Genomic DNA, 16922 nt, shown 5'->3' with positions numbered 1-16922 from the left:
TACCGCCGGCGCACATCGTCATTGGCTCCTGAGACCCATAGGGTTCAATGTTAACCAATGCTGCTTTGCGCCGCGGTCTTCGACCGCCTACCGCCACGATGTGCCACGCCAGCTCAGTGACCTCACATCCCACTGTCGCACTTCACAGGTCAGGCAGCCGCCATTTCAAGGGCCCACATGGCATGATTTCTACTGCGTCACACAGGCCTAGGCCTTGCATTGCCACTCATACAAGCCTTTCAATGCATAGCGATTCGTGTACTGTGCAAGCTGTGTGGACTAACCTGTGGGTTGCTTGACTCTGTGCTCCATGTTGTCCTTCCTAGGCACCGTCCGCTGGGACTTGCGAGGAGAAGGATGAATCCTCCTGTGTACCGACCGCTGGTGGACCTGTCGACAATGGAAGAACGACATATCATACTTACATACCGGCTTGACAGAGCAACTATACATGAACTATGTGCCCAGCTGGAGCCAGACCTGATGTCCCCCATCCGCCAAACCACGGGGATTCCCCCTCTGGTGCAGGTTCTGTCAGTACTCCATTTTTTGGCAAGTGGGTCTTTTCAGACAACAGTGGCCCTATCATCTGGGATGTCTCAGCCTATGTTTTCTAAGGTTTTGTCCAGAGTGTTGTCTGCCCTGATGAAATACATGCGGAGTTACATTATTTTCCCTGAGGTGGGCGAATTGGCTACAGTGAAGGGTGATTTCTATGCCCTTGGACATATCCCCAACATCATTGGTGCCATTGATGGGACCCATGTGGCTTTGGTTCCCCCCAAAGAAAGTGAGCAGGTGTACAGAAACAGAAAAAGTTATCATTCGATGAATGTCCAGGTGGTTTGTTTGGCTGACCAGTACATCTCCCATGTAAATGCCAAGTTCCCTGGGTCAGTGCATGACGCGTATGTCATGCGAAATAGCAGCATCCCTTATGTGATGGAACAGCTACAGAGACACCGTGTGTGGCTAATTGGTGACTCTGGTTACCCCAACCTGTCGTGGCTACTGACCCCAGTGAGGAATCCCCGGACCAGGGCAGAGGAACAGTACAATGAGGCCCATGGGCGAACTAGGAGGATCATAGAAAGGACCTTCGGGGTCCTGAAGGCCAGGTTTAGGTGCCTGAATATGACAGGGGGATCCCTCATGTACTCACCAAAGAAGGTGTGCCAGATCATCGTGGCCTGCTGTATGCTTCACAATCTTGCATTGCGACACCAGGTGCCTTTTCTGCAGGAGGATGGTCCAGATGGTGGTGTTGTTGCAGCTGTGGAGCCTGTGGAGAGTGAAGAGGAGGAAGACGACGGGGACGACACGGACAACAGGGATACAGTCATACAACAATACTTTCAGTAGCACACAGGTAAGAAACAGCCACCCCAATTTACATTTACTTGAGGCCTCATGCGTCTCCACTGTCTGTGTTTCCCCCCAGTTCCTGTTAACTGATTTGTGACTTTCCCTTCTATTTTCAGAGCTGTATGACCCACTGCCTGACTTCAGCTTTGTTTGCCCATGGACTAAAGCTTATTGAAATTGGTATGTTGTCATCACAAAGTAACTGGACATTATTGCACCGTTATGTGTGATACATTTGTTAAGAATACAAGCAGACTCCTGTTTTTTTATGTGGAATAAGTGATTTATTTTAAGTGCTACATATAGGTAAATGATTGGGAAGCGGGGATGGGTGGGGGTGGAGTAATGTCCATGGCAGAGTCCAGTTCTCAGTCGCACAGGTGCATTGTCCATATGCCTGTGGAAGGATGGAGCAAGGGCAGTTCAAGGTTGGACAGGGTGACAATGTGGGACAGTGGGATGACATCAGGGGGTATCTTAGGCTGGCGGGGGTCTTGCAATCCTACTCTTTCTTGTGAGATCTCAGGTTCCTCTTGCGGGGTGGTTCTTCTTCTGCAGGAGGTGGGGTTCTGGTGGCCTGTCGTTGTGTGGGGGCCTCCTGTCCACTAGCGCCGGCGGAGGTGGTAGGCTGTTCCTGGCCTGGGCTAGTGACAGGGGCCCTTTGGGGTGCCACATGGTCCCGCAATGTGGTGACGATCTGGGTAAGGGCCAGGACGATGGTCCCCATTGCGGAACCGATGTTCCTCAGTTCCTCCCTGAACCCCATGTACCGTTCCTCCTGCAGTTCCTGGATCTCCTGGAACCGGGCCAGTACCGTCGCCATCGTCTCCTGGGAGCGGTGGTATGCTCCCATGATGGAGGAGAGGGCCTCTTGGAGAGTCGGTTCCCCGGGCCTGCCCCCCCCCCCTGTCGCACAGCAGCCCTCCCAGTTCCCCTGTGTTCCTGGGCCTCTGTCCCCTGGACGGTGTGCCCACTACCACTGCCCCCAGGTCCCTGTTGTTGTTGGGGTGGTGGGTCAACCTGGGTGCCCTGTAGTGGTGGACACACCGCTGATTGACGTGTCCTGGAGACAGAGGCATGGGCCCGCTGGGTGGGAGCTGTGCTGGTGTTCCCAGAGGGGGTCGGGTCTGGTGCAGCCTGTGGCTGTCTGTGGGGAACCGACTGTCCAGAGGTCCCCGATGGGCCGGGCTGGTCGTCTGGCTCCAGGGAGACAGAGCTGCTGTCATCGCTGGGGGCCTCTTCTGGGGGTGGGATGGACATCTCTGGACCCTCCGTGGCGGTGTGGTGGCGTTCGGGTTCTGCAGGGGTATAAAGGTATGGTTATTGCTTCTGTGTGTGGCATTTCGTGTGATGGGTGGGTGTCCGTGTACCCATGTGCTGGCATTTCCTTGTGGGGGCTTTTGTGAGGGTGGCTTGTGGGGGTGATGTGTCTGTGCAGTGGGCATGCTTTGGTGATGGGTGTCCATGCTTTGGGGTCGCATGCAGGGCTTGGTGTTGGGATGGGTGGGTTGTGATGGTGAGCCTTTTGCTAGGGGTTGGTGTGATGGGGGAGGGGGTGAGGGTGGGGGGAAGATTTGGCATGCAGGTGGGGTGGGGGTGGGAAGCAGTAGTGAAGATTTGCCTTACCAGAGTCCATTCCTCCGCCTACTCCTGCGAGGCCCTCAGGATGCAGGATGTGCAAGACTTCCTCCTCCCACGCGGTAAATTCTGGGGGAGTAGGTGGGGGTCCGCCGCCAGTCTTCTGCACCGCAATGTTGTGCCTTGATACCATGGAACGCACCTTCCCCCGTAGGTCGTTACATCTCTTCCTGATGTCCTCCCGATTGCGTGGATGCTGTCCCACCGCGTTAACCCTGTCCACTATCCTTTGCCATAGCTCCATCTTCCTGGCAATTGTGGTGTGCTGCACCTGTGCCCCGAAGAGCTGGGGCTCTATACAGACTATTTCCTCCACCATGACCCTGAGTTCGGCGTCACTGAACCTGGGGTGTCTTTGGGGTGCCATGGGGTGGTGTGGTTGAGGTGTGGGGTGGCGTTTGTGGTGATGAGTGTGGTGCGTGTGGTGGTGTGTGGTGTTTGGTGCGTGGATTCTGTGTGGGTGATGGTGTTGTGTGCCTCTGTGTTGTGGAATTCTCTGTTCTGTGCTCTGTCTCTAGCCTTCGTCAATGATTTCGAGTCGTAGGGGCTTGTGGGTGATGTGGGTGTGTGTTTTATATTGTGTTGGGTGTGTGGGAGTGGTGTTAGTATGTGTATCAGGTGTGTGTATTTCGAACTGACCAATGTTGCTGAGTTTTCTATGTGTGTGTGTATTTTGACCGCGGCGGTGTGTACCGCCAATGGAATACCGCGTTTGAAAGACCGCCGCGTGGATTTGTGGGTCGGAATGGTATGGGCGTATTTCTGTTGGCGTGACGGTGGAGGTTTGGTCATCGCCATTTTTTCGCTGACCTTTGGTGTGGCGGATTTTTGTGGATGTCGGGTTTTTGGCGGTTTGCCAGTTGTGGGTCAGAATGACCGTGGCGGTTTACTGCTGCCGCGGCGGTGTTATGGCGGCCTTCTGGCCGGCGGTAAGCGACTTTTACCGCCGAGGTCAGAATGAGCGCCATTGTACCTAAATGAACGCACTCTGCTTCTCCCTCTTTGAATAGTAGGGACCGTGGCCATTATAGCATTGATGGATCTAAGTGTCCTGCTCGGGTTGTAAGGTGAAATCAAATGTTGCAGGATGGAAGGGCCTTTGGTTAGAAATGCCCAGTTTGCTATGTATGGACTTTGAATTTAACCCTCTGCTCGACCAGTAGGCAGTGGAGAGTGGCTAATGCCTTCCGGCAGCGTTGTGTCTAGGGATATTGAGCAAGGTTTGAGCTGTGGCATTCTGCACAACTTGGAGTTTTGTGGTAACAGCTTTAGGTGCTCCCAAGTACAATGAGTTGCCATAGTCCAGATGAGAGAGAATTAGTGCCTGGACCGCAAGCCTTCTGGAAAGGGAGGGAAGCACGTATAGGATTTTGCAAAGCATTATAAGAATGCCATAACAGCTAGCCAAGAGTTTCATTGCCCGAGCTTCCATTGACAGAGATTTGTCCAGCCAGAGATTAAATTTCTAATAACTGTCTTGGGGGCTGGAGACATGCCAATGTAGTGGGGGTAAACATTGTTGCCTTATACCATAAACTTGGTCTTGTCCCCATTTAATTTGAGGCAAGACTTGGCCATTCCTCTTGCTACTTTCTCCAGACAAGATCTCAAAGAGGGGGATTGTGTATCCTGTCCAGGGATAAAGGAAAACACCAGTTAGGTGTCATTGGCAAATGATGCAATACATATGCCATATTACAATATATATAGGCAAGTGGGCACATGTATAGATTAAAAAGCGGTGTGCTCAATGACAAGCCCTGCAGTATTCCGCACTTCACAAGGAGGATATCCGCTGAGCAGGATTAATCAAATACCTGTAAATTTCCATCTTTCAGAAAAAAGATGAGTCAATTTAATACAGATCATGTGACCCCTGCACTGTTGATTCTGTCAATAAGAATGTCATGCTTTACCGTATCTAATGCTGCCCTTAGGTCGAGGGGTATGTTGGCTGCCACTACTGCCTGAAGGGCGGTTTCCATGCTGTGTTTAGGATGAAACCCCGTCTGGGTAAAATGGAGGACATTAGTTATTTCTAACAAATCTGGTAGGTACTGGTTTATGTTTTTCTAGTAATGTGCTCCGTCCAGGAAGATAAGAGATGGTCTGGACAAAGGGGACCTAGATTGGGTTTCTTCAAGAGGGCTTTTATCATAGCATGTTTCCATGACAGGGGTACTATTCTCTGAGGCAGGGAAAGATTAGCCAGTTCTCGCATAGCAAGAAAGATATATAAAGCCGCTTTGTAAAAGATGTGTTGCAGGACAGGTCCAAGCAGAGGTCCTGATTTGACTTTTTAAAATAAGGTTGCAAAGCTGTAGGGAGTAAGGCTGAGGAATTCTGCGAGGCTACCTTCCTCTATTACCTGCTTACTGTTGTTTAAACCGGGGTCTGAACCTTTTTCTGACTCGTGAATTGCTGAATAAAGGTTAGTCATTTTATTTCAGAACAAAACTTGCTAGTTAATTACAGGGGGTGATTTTACGTTCTGGAACTTTTCACGAGCGGAGTTGGATGAACCATTGATTTTAATTTTGTGATATGTTGCTTGGGCCTTTTTAATTTCAGAGTGGTATCTCCTCATGGATTCTCGAAAACGTAATTTACTAAATTCACCATAATCTTTCCTTCATTTTCTTTGAGCTTTCTTACGCTCTTTTTTTTAGCATCAGGAGATGTGGAGTATACCGATTTATTTTTGGGACATTGAGTTCAGGTTTTTGTGGGAATGATCAGGTCCAACAAATGTTTAACCCCCTCAGTGAGCATGTTGTTTACCACTTGAGGGTCCAAGCACAAGTCCGGTGTTGTTCCACTGACAATTTGCATCCATTCTTCACTATTTAATTTTTACCAACGACGGTCTCTCCAAGTGATTGGTTTGGGAGGTGTACTACGACAGGGAATTTTCAGGGTCAAGGGAATCATGAAGTGATCTGACCATGTTACAGCATATGGTGTCAACACTTTAAATTGAGGGTCATTAGTAAAAAGAGGGTTTTGCCAAGTGACCTTTTCTTTGCGTGGGACAATGTTTTGTTGTGCAATCATGGGGAAGTAAAATAAATTGTTTTGTGTTTGGATGTTAGTGCTGTGCACAATTGAAGCAAGAACATAGGTAAGGTGGTTTTGTCATGTTTAGTATTTCTCCAGAAGTCACTATTCATATAATTCTCATTTGAGATGTCATGAGTGATGCCATCAATGTAGTCATTTGAGATGTCATAAGTGATGTCACATGTGAGGACAAAAGTAGTGCATGGCAGGGGCATCAGTTATAGTTAGTGCTACTAACTATAACTGGTGAATTTCTGAGTTTTGTTTTAGTTGAAAACATTGTTTTCACTGAGAAATTCTAACTATAACGTTACTTTAACTTCTGTTTTTTTCAGTGAGTGTGTGTGTGTGTATATATATATATATATATAGTGCATATGCCACATAAATCTACCATCTGCAGATTATGCAGCAGATGGTAGATTTGTGTGGCATTTTCAGTACATATACTGTAATGCATAGGGATCTATGTGAAAAGACCTGAACAATGGGTGATTACTCATCATTCAGTTGCTTATTCAGCATTCAGTTGCTAAAATGGTACAAATTAGATTAAATGTTTGCCCAGACAGTATTACCATATTTGGAAGTCATAAAAAAATTAACTTCTACTATGTTAAAAACGTGCTGCATTATGCTGCATAAATTGCCTTTTCTGGCTGCACAGTTTAGTCAACCCTGCCACATATTTTGCTGCTCTACTGCCACATAATTTTATTGACCCTGGTGAGAGCACTGTGAGTTTTCAAAAGGAGTGCGCCTAGGAACACAGAGATGCAGGGCTACTAAGTGGTTGTGTGCTTCTTGAGCCCAAAGGTAGATTTGTAGCTTTGGGAAATTACTTTTATATTGTCAGTGACTCAGCAGCTCCCTCAACAATAAAGTTTTGCATAAGCCATGACAAAACTATGCTGTGCTATTGGGTATGTGGCAAAGTGAAGTAATATTGTGTCTTTGTGTCTTTTTTGGTGTCTTTGGAGAACCTCCAGATTCACCCAAAAAGATAACCTTTTTTTTTTTACTGTTGCACACATCTCACAGATGCACACGCCCACCGACTGGTTTAGAGCAATACTTTACCTTTTACGTAGGGTAGCATTTTAGAAGGAAGGATTTAGCCAGTCAGCAATGATGGTGTCTAGTCGGATGACTGCTGCCCAAGCCCTAATTTAGGTTATGGAGGAAATCTCTGTTACAGGATCCGAGACTAAGGCAACAGATACTGACACAGCATCTGATAAAGAGGAAAATGAAGCAGAATCTAGAAGTGATATTTCAATCAGTAGAGTTCCATCTGGGAATTCGTCTTCCAGCAATTCTGGGGGACATGATGCCAGTTGTTCTGCCCCTTCACAAGCACAGTCTGTGCAGTAACCGTATCAGGGTAGACCAACCTAGACAGCAGACACGTGTGGCAGCAAGCACAGATGGAGCACTCTCGTGGCAGCCACCGAATTTAGTTCACCCGACATTCCACCATTCACTTGCAACACTGGATGTAAATCCGATACACACAGTTGTTTGCCGATTGAATACATCCATCTATTTTTGGATGTTGACTTCCTAGATAAAACTTGCAGCAAACAAACTTACATGTTGAACAATATTCGGGGAGCATGGTGGCACTCTAGGGCCTCTTTTTAAGGAGCACAGATGGACCCCTCTTGAGAAGTTAAAGATATTTTTGGTCCTTATGCTCAAAATGACGTTAGTGCACAAGCCAAGCTCACACTCCTACTAGACTACCACACAGTTGGGGTAACACCCCTCTTTGCACCGCAAATGAGCAGTGATTGGTTTTTGCTATTGCAGCGTATGCTGTAGCTTGTCCAACTACTCCTTCGCAAAGTTTATAACCTTTATGTGGACAACTTCTATACAGGAGTACAGCTGTTGAGTGAGATGTATCAAGCTATCACTGTGACATGCAGTGCAGTTTGTTGTTGTCAGAAAGGATTCATACAGGCTCATGTTTGTAAGACATTTAAAAAATCCCAGAGAACTGTGTTGCATTCCATCAAACTGCTCGCAGTCAGGTTCTCTGACACGCGTGATGTGTACTTGCTCACTACAATGCATGAGAGCACTTCCCCTGTCACAGTTTGGGGTCAGATGGCCGGAGTTCACAAGCCCACTTGTTAACTTAATTACATCAAATACATGGGCAGAGTGGATAAGAATGACCAGGTTCTTCAGCCATACAATGCAAGTCATAAAACTTGCGCTTGGTTTAAGAAGCTGTTTCCCCATCTGATCCAGATAGCAACATACAATACGTATGTTATTTATCGTCAGACTACCACAGGAAAATTCAGGCCTTTACTTGACTTTCAGTTGACCGTCATTGAAAATCTCACTGCTACAGAAGCAGCAGCCTCCACTTCAAATGCTCTGGAATACGTAACAAGAATGCAGGATTGACAGTTTGCTGACTGTATTCTTGAAAGAGTCAGGAGAGTCATGTTTACTATCTCCAGTGCTTGTCTCAGCCAGCCCTGTGTTTTCCTACTTGCTTTATGTTGTACCACACAAAAGTGAAGTATTGGGTTAGTGCACAAATCAAGCTTGCAATCCTACTGGTCTACGCACACAGTTTGGGTAACACCCATCTTTGCACCATACATGAGCAGAGATCAGTTTTTGCTATTGCTAAGTATGATGCATTTCTATGACAATTCAGCTGCATTGTCCCAGGACCATTTAGACCATGACAAGGTGTTCAAATGTTAGCTTATTATGGAACATTTGTCTGCCAGGTTTCCAGAGATTTATACTCCTGGAACGAATGTAGCCACTGATGAGTCCTTGTTGCTGAATAAAGGGCAGCTGCTGTTCAAGCAGTACATTGCAAGCAAAGGAGATCTCCATGGCATCAAGCTGTGCATACAGAATGAGAGTTATATTGGCTATGTATACAGGGCAGGACTCTGCTGTAAACCATGTAGGTTACTCTCCCATATTAGGAGTCACAGGAAAAATTGTATTGGAGCTTGTCCAGCCAACCCTTCACAAATGTTATCCGTTATATAGCCAACTTCTATACAGGAGTAGACCTGTTGAGTGATCTGTACAAAGCTAGCGCTGTGGCATGTGGTACAGCTCATTGTCACCGCAGAGGATTCTCACAAGAGCTTGTTTGTAAGACAGTCCAAAAATTCCACAGCACTGTGCTGCTTTGCAATGAACTGCTCGCAGTCACGTTCTCGGATAGACATGATGTGTACATTCTCACTACAGTTCCTGATGAAAGCACTACGACTATCATGGTTAGGGATTAGATGGCTGGAGTTCACAAGCCCACCTGTATACTTGATTACAAAACCCACATGGGTGGAATTAATTAGAATGATCAAGTTCTTCAGCCATACAATGCAAGTCCTAAAACTCGCACTTGGTATATTGTGTCAGGAACAATGTAACGCTCTTACCTGAGAAGAGGAGCCATTCCTTTTTGGTTGCAGGGACAATAGGGACTCACCTCTTATCTCCTTGTTTTTTTAATGGCCATGTATCCAGCTGCATAGCTTCTTGTAGGGGGTGTGATACTACTTGCTGGATATTGTGGGAGTGATATGAGGAGTGTGCCGGTAGACTTGAGTACGAGTTGTTTTTAGGGACAGATACAGAATTCTGTTTTAGTACAAGAACTTATTATTCAAATCATGTCACAGTAAAACGTCTATGTATGACAGAACATTTTCCCAGTACTGACTTACTGGTATGCTATGAAAAGAATCTCACCTTTTGGCTTGAAGTACCTCCTGATTTAACATGTATATGCAAATTGTGGCTGAATCTGGTCATGGTGTATTGTTGGTGAAATAGTTGACTTTTTCAAATTGATTTCTTTCTGAAAGGCTCAGCGCACCCAATGCTACCCTGATACTAGTGCAATCCAGGGGGGGCATGCTTGTGCTGATTTCTGTTTCTTATTAATGCATGCTGCACAGCGCTGCTGTTAGCATTTATGTTTTAATCTTGTAATTTCTTGTTTCCTATAGGTGTTGAGCTGTCGGGGAGTTGAGGAAGAAGGTTCCGGTCTTTGGAAGAAACTACTCGCAGTAACTAGGTGCTCTGAACTTAGGCTCTTTGAGGATCTGAGGAAGCTTGGCCAGACTCTGGATTCTCAATGTGAAGTGCTGGTTCAAGGTTGGAACAGGTTTAAATAGTTTATGTCTTTGGACTGTGATGAGTCATTTAGAATGTTCGTGATTACTGAATATGTTTACCATCTGGCAATGGGTCATTTAGAACCACATGGCTGTTTTTATCACTTTACGATGAGTCGTTCAGAATGTGGTGACAGATGGTTTGGTTTTACCTTTTTATGATGAGTCATTTTGGAACGCTTGTGGGCGAGCTCATTGTACCGGCTTGATTGGTTATGCTCATGTATCTTTCATGAGTCATCAGTATGCTGTGAAACTGATCTAGCAAGTGTACCTTAATCAGGAAACTAGGAACTAACAAGTCCAGGCATAATTATGTTCTGGATAACAAACTCCAAGTGTCAAACAGAGTTCAAACAGGGGTGCCTAGTGATACTCTATTCTAGTTATTACTGCAACGCCATAAGCGTTCGAGAAAATATTCAATCACGATTCCTGACAATAAGAAGCTGTTTACCCACCTGATCCAGATGGCAATATACAATATGTACGTTGTTTATCGTCAGACTACTATGGGAAGACTCATGTCTTTCCTTGACGTTTAGTTGACCATCATTGAATGTCTCATTGCAACAGAAAAAGCAGCCTCCACTCTATATGCTCAGAGGACGTGGCAAGACTACATGGTTGACACTTTGCTGACCGTATTCATAAAACAGGTAAAATGACTCAACCATGTTGTTGTTGTGGAGTCTTCTCAAAGCTAGGAAAGAGACAGGAGAGCCAGGTTTATTGTCTCCAGTGCCCATCTCAGCCAGCCCTGTGTTTTCCTATGTGCTTTATGTTGTGTCATACAAAAGAGAAGTGTTGGCAAATTGACTGAGGTGGAACTGCGTAACATAAACATTTCAATGGTGGTGCGTGGATGACTAACTTCCATGGCCCACTACTTCACTGGGCAAGTAGGCGTAGAAATTATTTTCCTCTGCTTGAGCTAATCATGAACATGCTTATGACCTGGTCAACATATTTATTCACAGTCAGAATGTGGTAAGTGTTCTGTTTCCGAACGACAAGTGCATTACAATCCCCACACTGCAAATAATGGGGGGGGGACATGAGCCACATTGTCACTGGATACCCTGGGTGGCAAAAATGTAAAGTCTTGACTAGTTTTTGAAGTGCTTTTTAGGGAACTTATGTATGCAACACAAGGGCCACTTTGATTGCTAGGAGAACCACAATAAGTGTAATTAGTCAAACAAATATCCCATGGGACTCATTCACCAGCACTTCTACTTTTTCTCTGAAAGTGTGAAAACTCAATTAGTAACTACTAACATAATCAATGTAATTGAAAAACTGTACAGGACACAATATGATAAGCCTTTTCACATTCTTAGTATGAGGACAATAAACATTTCATATGTAGGAAAATTAGTGCAGATGTCACTGTGCTCAGACAGTGAACTAATAGATACAACAACACAGAAAAAGGCAACGAACAGATCCTAGGGTTGTATGGCATTTTATATCAAACAAATGTAATCAAAGATCCTCTTCATTTAGGATGCAGCACATAGAAACATTTGGAGCATGCACACTTTTCAGTCAGGAAAATTAATGATTAAGTACCCATTATTTGTTTGTGTGCACTGTTAATTTATTTTTCCATGAGTCCGGCATTTATTTGACTTCAACTGTAAATATTAAATACAATTTTGAAATAAAGGCAGCATGGTTAGTTAAAAAAATCTCCGCGGGTAAAACTTTCCATGCTTTCCTTTGAAAGTGAGTTTTTCTGACTGCTCTGGAATGGTGATGTTAGTCCTGAAAGCAGTCTCTTTGCAAAAATAAAATGCATTCTTGTGTCTTACTTTGTAATAAGGTACTTAGATGTTTCTATAATAACCTTCACTTAAGCATTTTCAAAATACGCAAACGACTGAGGCAGAAAATAGGCCCGGGCACTAAATTAAGTGGCCTCTTTGGGGCATGTTTGTAATAATAGCAGGGAAACATACAGTAAAAATCGGTCCACCAGCCCATAAAACCGGTCCACAAACAGCCCAAAAAAACATACACTGATCTGTCTTACCAGCTCTTATGGCACTGTCAGATTGCCCTATAGGCCAGTCCAACTCTATCCAATTATATTGACAAAAAAAGAGATGGTTGATGGGAATATAAATGTTTCCAACACAGCCACTCAGCCTTTTAAGTTGTTTGATTGAAAAACAAATGTGCCGAGGCCCAAAATAGTTATTACTGAGGCTGGTGCTCCTTGCCAGTGAATTGGAGTACTGACCTAGAGCAAATCCAATTTAAAGCTGTAGACTGTCATTAACATCACTTTTGTGTCACAAACCCATCTTTCCCAGCACACAGGACATATAGGCCCATATTTATACTTTTTTAGCGTCACATTTGCATAATTTTTTAACACAAAAGTGGTGCAAACTCCCAAAATGTAATTGAATTTTGTAAATTTGCGCCTCTTTTGCGTCAAAAAAATGACACAAATGTGGCGCTAAAAAAGTATAAATACGAGCCATACTGTTCTGGAAAGGTACTTCAGTACAGACATGAAGTAATATGCTGCCAAATCACTCAATCCGGACCTGCTGTCACATTGGTATACATGCATAGGGTACTATGAGAAAGCTTTACCACCCGCTGGTTTTAACTACTGATTTAGCATTTGCTATGAAAAGTATAACTGCCTCCTGCCTTGTCAGGAGTACTGGTTCCAATATGGTTGAGGCACATTTCTAACCTTTATTTGAACTAGGCAGCTGCTATACATCATGAAGTCTGATCCCTTCTCATAGCTATCTCTCCTCTACAATGATAAGCTCTTGAAGTTAACGTTTTACATTCATAGAGAGAGAGAGAGAAAAAGAAAAAGAAAAAGAAAAAAATAATTTGCCTGTATGTCCGACCAAAGGCTGTTTTGTGGGCAGAAGAGATGGAGGTTGTTTTTCATCAGGTAGTTGGACAATCTTTTCCATTTCAATTGCTATACACTGTGCCTGATCAGCTAAATAGAATGATAAGGACTGTACAAACAAGGGAGGGATACCAACACGAAGAGGGAATCTGGACCCAACCTGTGGCACTAAAACTCACTTCCAGATCATGGATGGGGCTTCTCTTCCTATGAATGGGGAAGAAGCCAGTGCTCCCAGTCTAACCACAGCAATCACCTTGGGTTCTTTTCACACCCAAGGGGTCTGCCCCTGCTCCGGATTCTTCTCATGCTGTTGGCAGTATGGTTCATGCCTTTATACACAGCCCTTGCTTCTCTGACTGCTGAGAGCATGGAACAGTCATGTTTGTGTCTGTAAACCCATGGCTGCAACCATGTGTGCTCAGAACTGCCTTTAAAACCTATTCAAATGCACTTTACCATTTGTCAAACAGTTTTCATAGAATTTCCAAAGGGACATCATTTAAGTCCCCTGCTAAGATAAACTTAACCATTCTGAAGTAATGTTTCTGACTAAGTATTCTATTCTGTTTCTTAAAACATAGTCCCATAAACCAATGCCCAAGCCCCACTGTTAAACTGTATTTAAAATCAGCTTTTTACCATAGATGGGCTTCAAACCTCGCCACCTATTCTACTCAAAACTACCTGAGTAAGACTCTTTCAAAACTGTTTTTAAATTTAACCAAAGATTACCGTTCACATGAGCTCTACATTGTATGACTTATTACCAATGTCCTATTGATTCCTAAGTGAGTACTATGATATCTAATTTTAATCAGTATTCCTACTCAACGTACTTTAAAATACATTTGTCACCAATATTTCCAAAACATGTTTTAAGTGGAGGATTATAATCATAACAAAGTCAAATCGAAAATAATGTGCCTGCTTTAAAATATTGCTAAATTTTGCCATTCTATATCCTATTACCAGTGAGAACCTGATCCCTGGTCCTTTTTTTAGGATTAATTGGGACCAACTCCCTCAAAACATACCCTTCTTTCTACAAGCATGATTCTGCACAGACAGGAGAAAATTGCACTCACAAAAATTCTGTTGCTGCACAAACAGGAAAATATTTAGGGGTAACATTGATCCTATCTGGCGAAAAATAACATGTTTTGAAAGCAACCTAGGAAGGGGATGTGGACATTTTGACTCATGGTTAGACTTTGGGTCTCATCAGGAAAGAAGTTGTCTGACTAAAGTTTCCTAGAAACTGTGGAATATTGGGACCTTCAATAAGGCATCATCTAACCAATACAAGCAAGAATACTTCAAGACAGAGTCTATAATGTATATTAGACCAGGGTGCTCTTCACAGTTTGGGATGTGCTCTTAAGGGAACTTAAGCAAAGCGAACAAATGATGGACAGAATGCTGAACAATGCAAACATTCACCTCAATCACAAAGATCTGGGTTTAATCCATCATTTTGTTTGCCCACCACGCCACCCCAGTTCGGACCCAAACATATGCAAATCAGTCTTGACCCTGTTCCCCATGGGAACAGTACAGCCTGAACTGCCAAGCCAGGTCCTTTCTGGACTGGAAACAAGCATCCTGGGACCGGTTTAAGGGTATCACTCTTGATCAGCCAGGCTAGCTTGAATCCAGTGGCGCAAGGAGTATGGGGCCCATGTCTGGGCAGATCCTTCCCACTTAGGGCAACAAAAGCAAAAAGAACAGATGATGGACAGAATGCTGAACTATGCAAACATTCACCCCCACTCACAAAGATCTGGGATTAATCCATCATTTTTTTGTCCACTACACCACCCCAGTTTGGATCGAGCCACATGCAAATCAGTCTTGACCCTGTTCCCCATGGGAACAGTCTAGCCTGAACTGCCAACCCAGGTCCTCCCTGGCCTGGAAACTTTTTCTAAATTTTTTGCATGGTGTGTGATCGGAGTTGGTTTAGCATTTATTGTGCACAGGAGATTGCCAGATAACAAGAACACTCTGCAAAGGTCCTATTAGAAATTGAAGACAGCAAATGAAGGAGAAGAAAATACAACTTTGCAAAGTACAGCCTTTGTCACTGACGTTCACCGAACTCCAAAATCAGATTCCAAAATAGGAACAAAAAAAACCCTAAAAATCTTACTGTCATCCACCTACTTCAACTTAATCAGATTTTTCTTGTGATATTAAGGTGGTAATCAATCACTATCCGTGAACAATGCAGATCCAGCAGTCTCTAGCCACAATCTAGCATCTTCGCCTGCTCTTGCCATTTCCTGTGCCCTATCAAGGCAAGGCCTACAATTATTTATTGTTTGTGACATTTTTGAAATGACAAACAAAAATATTTTTAAAAAGTCTCATTAAAGTTACAGAATTGGTTTCATATTTACTTGGTCAAAGTGCAGAGATAAATATATTGTAACCTTTTACAAGGAAGTACCTCATAAATTTGAATTGGACTTCCTAAAACACATCTGGTTTAAAGGAGTCTCAAATACTCGCTTGTTCTTTTACAACAACTTTGGGCATGTTGACACAGAGATCCTCCTTGAGCTGCTTCTGCCTGATTGCATTTCCAGTGTAATGCAATCAGATTCCTAGGGAATATCAGATGCTTAGCATACTTTTAAAATAAGATGGTACGCGCATCTGGTTTGCTTAGACATCCCGTCATAATACTTAGGCCGTCATTACAACCCTGGTGGTAAATCCCGCTTTCCGCCGTGCTGAAGACCGCCAACATACCGTTGCGGCGGCGGACATCCGCTACAGGTATTACGACTCATAGCTCGGAATCTACCACAATTCAGACACCCACACAAGTCCACCACACCAAAGGTCAGTGATAAACTGGCGATAGCAAAACCCACACCGCCACGCCAACAAGAATACGCCCACACTATCACGACCCATGCTTTCAACCGTGGTAATCCATTGGCGGTACACATCGCTGCGCTCAATAAACACACACACATTTACAAAACACAACTACATTGGACAATTCTAAATGCACACACCTGATACACATACACACACCACACACTCACAACACCATAAAACACACACCCACATTACCCACAAACCCTTACAACCCAAAATTTTAAAGAAGGCCAGAGAGAGAGATTAGCTAACACAACACCAGCATCCACAGACACACAACACCATCACTTATACAACATCCACACACCTCAAACAACACACACCAACACATCCCCTCACACATCACAACAGACAGCACCTCACACATCCCCACACCACATCATGGCACCTCAAAGACACCCCAGGTTTTCTGAAGAGGAGCTCCGGGTCATGGTGGAGGAAATCATCCGGGTAGAGCCACAGCTATTCGGATCACAGGTGCAGCAGACATCCATTGCAAGGAAGATGGAGCTATGGCTTAGAATTGTCGAGAGGGTCAACGCGGTGGGACAGCATCCAAGAACACAGGATGACATCAGGAAGAGGTGGAACGACCTACGGGGGAAGGTACGTTCCGTGGTATCCAGACACCAGATTGCTTTACAGAGGACTGGCGGTGGACCCCCACCTCCTCCCCCACAACTAACAACATGGGAGGAGCAAGTCTTGGCAATCATGCATCCTGAGTGCCTCGCAGGAGTAGCAGGAGGACTGGACTCCTGTAAGTCATATATTTACTACTATATCCCCCCAACCCCACCTGCATGCCATCACATACTCCCACTTTTACCCTCACCCCATCACACCATCAACTCCATATGTCCCACTATCACAACCCACACATCTCAATACCAAGGCCATGCATGCAA

The sequence above is a fragment of the Pleurodeles waltl genome, chromosome 2_2 (genome assembly GCF_031143425.1).
Source record: "Pleurodeles waltl isolate 20211129_DDA chromosome 2_2, aPleWal1.hap1.20221129, whole genome shotgun sequence".
Classification (NCBI taxonomy): Eukaryota; Metazoa; Chordata; class Amphibia; order Caudata; family Salamandridae; genus Pleurodeles; species Pleurodeles waltl.
This window is presented reverse-complemented; position numbering follows the sequence as displayed.